General features: G+C 41.2%; 1 non-coding gene across 1 annotated transcript; it reads right to left on the bottom strand.

Moving 5' to 3' along the window:
- Positions 1-6,225: 6,225 nt before the first annotated feature.
- TRNAL-UAG lies at positions 6,226-6,307 on the bottom strand. Its single transcript has one exon. It is a non-coding gene; the product is annotated as a tRNA-Leu (tRNA).
- Between the last annotated feature and the right edge of the window lie 411 nt (positions 6,308-6,718).

Below are 6,718 nucleotides of genomic sequence, written 5' to 3'. Positions count from 1 at the left end.
AAATATATACATTAATCTCTAACCATACTATTTTTTGTACGAAAGCCAAGATTGTATCATGTTCTCTGCACCTACCTTAATATCTGGGTCTATAACTTCCAGTTTTGGTTTGAACTTGGTTGATCCAGAGTTCTCAGACCCTAAACAGACACACAATATATATACATAAATCATCAATAATAGTTATTATTCCTGGAAAGACATTCAGAGAATGATACCATCTTTTTTATCTGTGTGCTATATGTAATATGTTCTCCTGAGTTCTATGGCATGGATGGGCAATACTTGTTATATAGAGCATAACTAATATGAGGGAAGGGTTATAACACCTGTCTGTGAAAACTACACCAATCAGCCATAACATTCTGACCACTGAGAGGTGACGTGTAGAGCATTGATTATCTGGTTACAATTACACGTGGAAGTGGATGGGATATATTACAATGACACCTGGAAGTTTGGGAGGGATATATTACAATGGCACCTGGAAGTGGGGGTGGATATATTACAATGGCACCTGGAAGTGGGCGGATATATTAAAATGGTTACCTGGAAGTGGGGGGATATATTGCAATGGCAACTGGAAGTGGGGGGATATATTACAATGACACCTGGAAGTGGGGGGATATATTACAATGGCACCTGGAAGTGGGAGGTATATTACAATGGCACCTGGAAGTGGGGAATGATATTACAATGGCACTGGGAAGGGGGGGGATATATTACAATGGTACCTGGAAGTGGGGGGATATATTAAAATGTCACCTGGAAGTGGGGGGTATATTACAATGTCACCTGGAAGTGGGGGGGTATATTACAATGGCACCTGGAAGTGGGGGGATATATTACAATGGTACCTGGAATTGGGGGGGATATATTAGGCAGCAAGTGAACATTTTTTCCCTGAAGTTGATGTGTTGGAAGCAGAGAAAGTGGGCAAGTGTAAGGATTTGAGGGAGTTTGACAAGGACCAAATTGTGATGTCTGGAAGACTGGGTCAGAGCAACTCCAAAACTGCAGCTGTTGTGGGATGTTCCTGGTCTGCAGTGGTCAGGACTGACCAAAAGTGGTCCAAGGAAGGAAAACTGGTGAAGGGTCATGGGCGGCCAAAGCTCACGGATGCATGTGGGAAGTGAAGCTGGCATCACTTTGCAACTTACAGGGCCAAAATAATATGCCACTGATGGTTTGGTGCCAGATAACACAGCATACCTTCAGAAGTCTTGTGGAGTCCATGCTGCAACAGGTTTTGTTGGTAAAAGGGGGACCTACTCAATATTAGGCAGGTAGTCATAATGTTATCGCTGATTGGTATATGTCCTATTGGAGAGATTTACCTTTACTTCCTGTCCCGCAGACAAGTCAGGAAGCAAGTTTTGATGGGCTTTTGTGTGCTAAAAACTGGTTTTGAATTTCCATACAAGTCTAGGAGAATGCAAAACGTGAAGCTGGTCTGAATGTGGTCAACTGCAGGTCAAATGGATCTGTTACAAAATTCTGAATGATCTCAAAAGCATCTCAAACTGATGTTAAACTGATGCCATCCACATAAACCCAAATCCCCCCAATGCAGAGCCAAATTCTCTAAAAATTGAAGGAAATCCTCTCTTAGTCAGTTGTCACCACAACAAGTGTCCCCCTTGGAAGACTTCACCTCAGTTCTGGTGACAACTCAAACTTTTGGGCTTCTCATGACATTAGGTGACAGTCTTCACTAAGATAAACATAGATGGTCAATCTCCTCAGCTGGGATACAATAAGAACAATACAATAAGATAAAAGGAAATACAAATAACACAAATTGGGCAATTAGGAGGGTACATTTAATAGAAGGGGTGATACTCAGGCCTTAAAAGCTGTAATAGGAGTATGAAGCTGACCACAATTGGTTTTTATGATGCCTCACCTTCCCCGGGCTTGTCTGTATCTGGATTATAGATATTTCTTTCATAGGTATTGTGCTCCGAGTCTTCCTCATACCATTGCAGTTCTGGCTCCAGCAATCTGGTGTCAGGAGGAGGAAATACATATTACATTAAAGTGCTAAGGTAAATTAGTTTTATTTTCTGTCATTTTCACAGTTTTTGATCTTTTCTTTTTTTCCCCAGGAAGAATTAGTGACTTACTTGACTTTATCTGAGCGATATCGACGTCTATAATAGCAGCACACCAGAATCGAAAATATAACAAGCAGGACAAACAGGCCAATAGTGACTCCAGCGATGACCCCGGGTTTACTGATAACCGTGTCGCATCGATCCCCAGTGTACCAGTACTGGTACGATGTTTGACAGCTGAGAAGATAGAAGGTGGCAGGGTGGGCAGAGAATGAGTTCAGATCTCTTTGGTAGAAAAATTAGTTTGCAATGGTGAGTGTGCAGAGCGTGAATGCTGAAGAGAAGAGCCGGGAAAAATGGACATGGAAATGGACAAGCAAAGGACATTGCTGTAGACCAGGGGTAGGCAACCTCGGCACACCAGCTGTTATGGAATTACAAGTCTTATGAGACATTGCAAGACTCTGACAGCCACATGTATGACTCCCAGAGGCAGAGGGATGATGTGGTTTGCAGCATCACCGTAGCCAGAGTGCTAAGGTTGCCTGTCCCAGCTATAGACAGATCAATGGTTTTACTGATTTTAATGGGAGATGACAGTATGCCTTCTTAGAGATGAACATATTAACTTAAGTCGTATTCTACAGGAACTGGTTGTTGCCAATTCAATGGATTGCCTACAAAAGGATTGGATCTATCTCTAAATGTATAAAATATTACTGGCTATTGATGTTTACACTGCCTGGCCAAAATAATAGTCACTCTAACATTTCATTGGACTGCCTTTAGTTTTGATTATGGCACGCATTCGCCGTGGCATCTTATAAAATGCCTTGTGGCCAGTGGTGCGACTGGTGCACAGGAGTGTCAGATTGGTCATCAAGGACTGTGCTGCCTGAGCCCAACTTCTGACAGGATGTCACAAGTACACTGCCTGGCCAAATAAAGTCACACACTATAATATTTAGTTGGATGGCCTTTAGCTTTGATTCCCCGTGGCATCATTTCGATAAGCTTATGCAATGTCAACATTTATTTCCATCCAGAGTTGCATTCATTTTTCACCTGGATCTTGTAGTGATGATGGGAGAGTTGGATTACTGCGTCAAGTCTTCTCCAGCACATCCCAAAGATTATCAATGGGGTTAAGGTCTGGACTCTGAGGTGGCCAATCCATGTGTGACAATGATGTCTCATGCTCCCTGAGCCACTCTTTCACAATCTGAGCCCGATGAATCCTGGCATTGTCATCTTGGAATATGCCCAAGGTGCCATCAGGGAAGAAAAATATCCATTGATGGAAAAACCTGGTCATTCAGTATATTCCAGGGAGACAGCTGACCTAATTTTTTGTGGACATAACGTTGCTTCACCTAGATCTGAGGAACTGAAACAACCCCTATAGCTCTTATCTATTTGCTTAGCTAAATCCAGGTGGCCAGGCAGTGTATAAGAAGTAACACTGTAAATTGTTGAGCCATGGAGTACCCAATTGCCTTTGAGGATCTGGAAGAAGTTTGTTTCCCTATTGGAGCAAATTAGACTGTTTAATACTGGGGGTTGTTTTGCCTTCCTCTGGATCATTTTATTAAAATTTATTTTTGGTTGAACTGAATCAATGTATCTTTTTTTTCAACCTTCCTAACTATACTTGTCCTCCAATTAAAATCCAAAAAAGCTTAGAGTAGCGGATGGGGCCACTAATACGGTCAGCAGGACACCCCTAAAGCCTGCAAAAGATATTCAAGTTGGAACACTTGGCTATTTCATTTTTTTTTTTGTCACACATGTACTAAAACCTTTGGTTCTGCATGCACATGTATTTGTGACTTTATTATATGACCAATAAATGAAGCTGAGGACCAAAGCATCCTCTTATTGGCTACATTATATTCACATAGGATGGCTATAGACCAGAAGATGACTCCCTAAAAATAATAGTGGATAGGTAAGGGAGTCCTGCGCACACCTTGCAGCAGTCCGGGCCTGTACAGAAGATGGTGCTTGCAGTGATAGTCACGGATGGCACTGTGCAAATACAATGTGGAAACAAAAATCACCAGCACTCAGCAAAATAATTAAACATGGCCATTTATTGGACATAGACGTCACAAAAAACAAGAGCCAACGTTTCGAGACCACACAGGGTCTCTTCCTCAGGGCAGAAAGACGTGACAGTATAATAACGTTTAGAGACCACATATATACCCCATGAAGTTTAACAATTATCTATGAAACACCCATTTGTGACACCAGAGTGGCGGGAAATCCGCCATGTTTAAAAATACATTGAAAGGATAAAAAGTAAAGCAACATAATATAAATGGTATATCATACCTATTGGTATGGCGATCAGGTCGCCATGGCTGTGGATGACGCGGATTGCCTGCGCCAGAGTATCGGGACTGAGGGTGGAGACTCATGCGGCTCTCCGCGATATCCGGTGTGAATGTTGAGTCCTCTATGCCTATTCCAGCGCTGGCTCCCGGTCTGACTACAACCTTGATCCTGATCACTTGTATGCAGCCTGCAGGTCTGCCATTCTCCATGGGGCCTGAGTTCACCCAAGCCCACTGAAAACTCTGACCACAACCGCCTCCTCCCAACCCAATCAGTGACGGCAGTAGTGGTGGGGGCGTTTCCTGTCCCTTTGTCGCATAATGCGCCTCCCCAGAACTGATTGAGTTGGGAGGTAGTCAGAGTTCTGAGTGGGCTTGGGTGACTAGGATAGCACCAAACCCAGGCTCATCACTACTAGGCATCATGAGGGCCATCAAAACTGGATCAGACAGGATCTGGAGCAGCCATGCATAGTAACCAATCAGCTTCTCTCTTTCATTTTCAAAGCTTAACTGAACAAAGTAGCTGATTGGTTACTATGGGTAACTGCTCTAGATTCTGCCTGCTTTGGGTTTGATAACCCCCCCCATGTATAGTGTGTCTATGAATCTATACGGTAGATAAATCTCTGGGTAATATACTGTACATGGTTAGGGTGATAATCATGAATAAGAAGTTATGGATGATACTTACTAGCACCGATGGCCCTTGTTTGTTAATGAGCACTGTCCATGTTGGCAGTCTAATGTATAATTATTCTTTGAGCTGCAGTTGTTAGCACAATAGTGCTCATCGTCATTCTCTTTTATTAGATAGAAATATTTAATTAATTCAGGATCAATATCCAGTTCATCGCACAATCCTAAAAAAAGATATGAATACTTGTTTGAAAAAAGGATACAGTACAATAGGTAGAGAGAGAGAGAGAGAGAGAGAGAGAGAGAGAGAGAGAGAGAGCAAAAAAGTCACACTCTCTAATATTTCATTGGATTGCCTTTAGCTTTGATTGCAGCATTCCCCGTGTCATCATTTCGATAAGCTTGTGCAATGTCACAACATCTTGTATTCAGAGGCAGCTCTAGACTTTGCGAGGCCTTAGGCGAAACTTAAACATGAGGCCCCACTCACAACTTTAATGGAAACTTTAATTATTTTATTGTATTTTTTATTTTAGTTTAACTTTACTTTTTTTTGTGCATTTTTAAATTATTTAATTTTTAAAATGTTTTTGTATTTTAATTTTAGTTTATTTAACTTTATTTTTTTAAACAGTTTTTATTTTTTTTGTATTTTTCATTTTAGTTTACCTTTTTTTAAATTGTTTTTGCTTTTTTACTTATTTTTTATTTATTTAACTTTGTTTTTTTTTAATTTTTTTGTATTTTTAAGTGTTGTTTAACTTTATTTTTAAAAATGTTTTTGCGTTTTTACTTTTTATTTAACTTGTTAAACTTTTTTGAAATCTTTTTGTATTTTTTAAAAACTTTTTTTATTTGTTGTATTTTTCATTTTAGTTTATTTAACTTTTTTATTTTTATTTTTCATTTTAGTAATTTAACTTTATTTTTAAAACTTTTTGTATTTTTGTATTTTAGTTTAACTTTATTTTTAAAAATTTTTTTTTTCTTTTTTGCTGGGAGCAATAACCAGCCTGCTATTGGATATTTCAAATTGCAATAGCCAATAGCAGGCTGGCTATTGCACCCACCCACTGCCTGCTGTCAATCAGCAGAGGCGGGACCTGAAGGAGAAAGTTCTCCATCATCGTTACATAGTTAGTCAGGTTGAAAAAAGTCCATTGAGTTCAACCCATAGAGATAAAAACACTTGGCAGCGGTGGGATTCAAACCCATGCCTCCAGAGAGACTGGAGCCTAAATCCAGCACCTTAGACCACTCGGCCACACTACCTTGTTAGTACTGTCAGGTCCTCCTGTGCTGATTGACAGCATGCAGTGGGCGGGTGCAATAGCCAGCCTCTTATTGGCTGCTGCAATTTAAAAGAGCCAATAAAAGGCTGGCTATTGTGGTCAGCTGCTGCAATGGGGACAATCACGGGCTGACAGCAGAAGCGCAGCGGGAGGGGGGGGAAACGGCACGGGGGACAGAAGCTAACAGACTGTCAGACTGTTTCTCCTTACACTCTATAATCGGCTGCCTGTTCCCGCTGACACAGATCGCTGCAGCCCATTACAGCCTGTAAGGACAAATCTCTGTCTGCAGCGGGGAAGAGTTGTCTGGGGGGACGGCGCTAACATTTCTCCGCCCCCTACAGCATCCTTCGGAGGTGATAGGTTTCCTTAATGCTGCTGTGCGCAGGCA

Source organism: Nanorana parkeri, unplaced genomic scaffold, assembly GCF_000935625.1.
Source record: "Nanorana parkeri isolate BGI_ZX_2015 unplaced genomic scaffold, ASM93562v1 scaffold2533, whole genome shotgun sequence".
In the NCBI taxonomy this organism is placed as follows: Eukaryota; Metazoa; Chordata; class Amphibia; order Anura; family Dicroglossidae; genus Nanorana; species Nanorana parkeri.
Note: the sequence above shows the minus strand (reverse complement) of the source record. Positions and strands in the feature narration are given on the sequence as shown.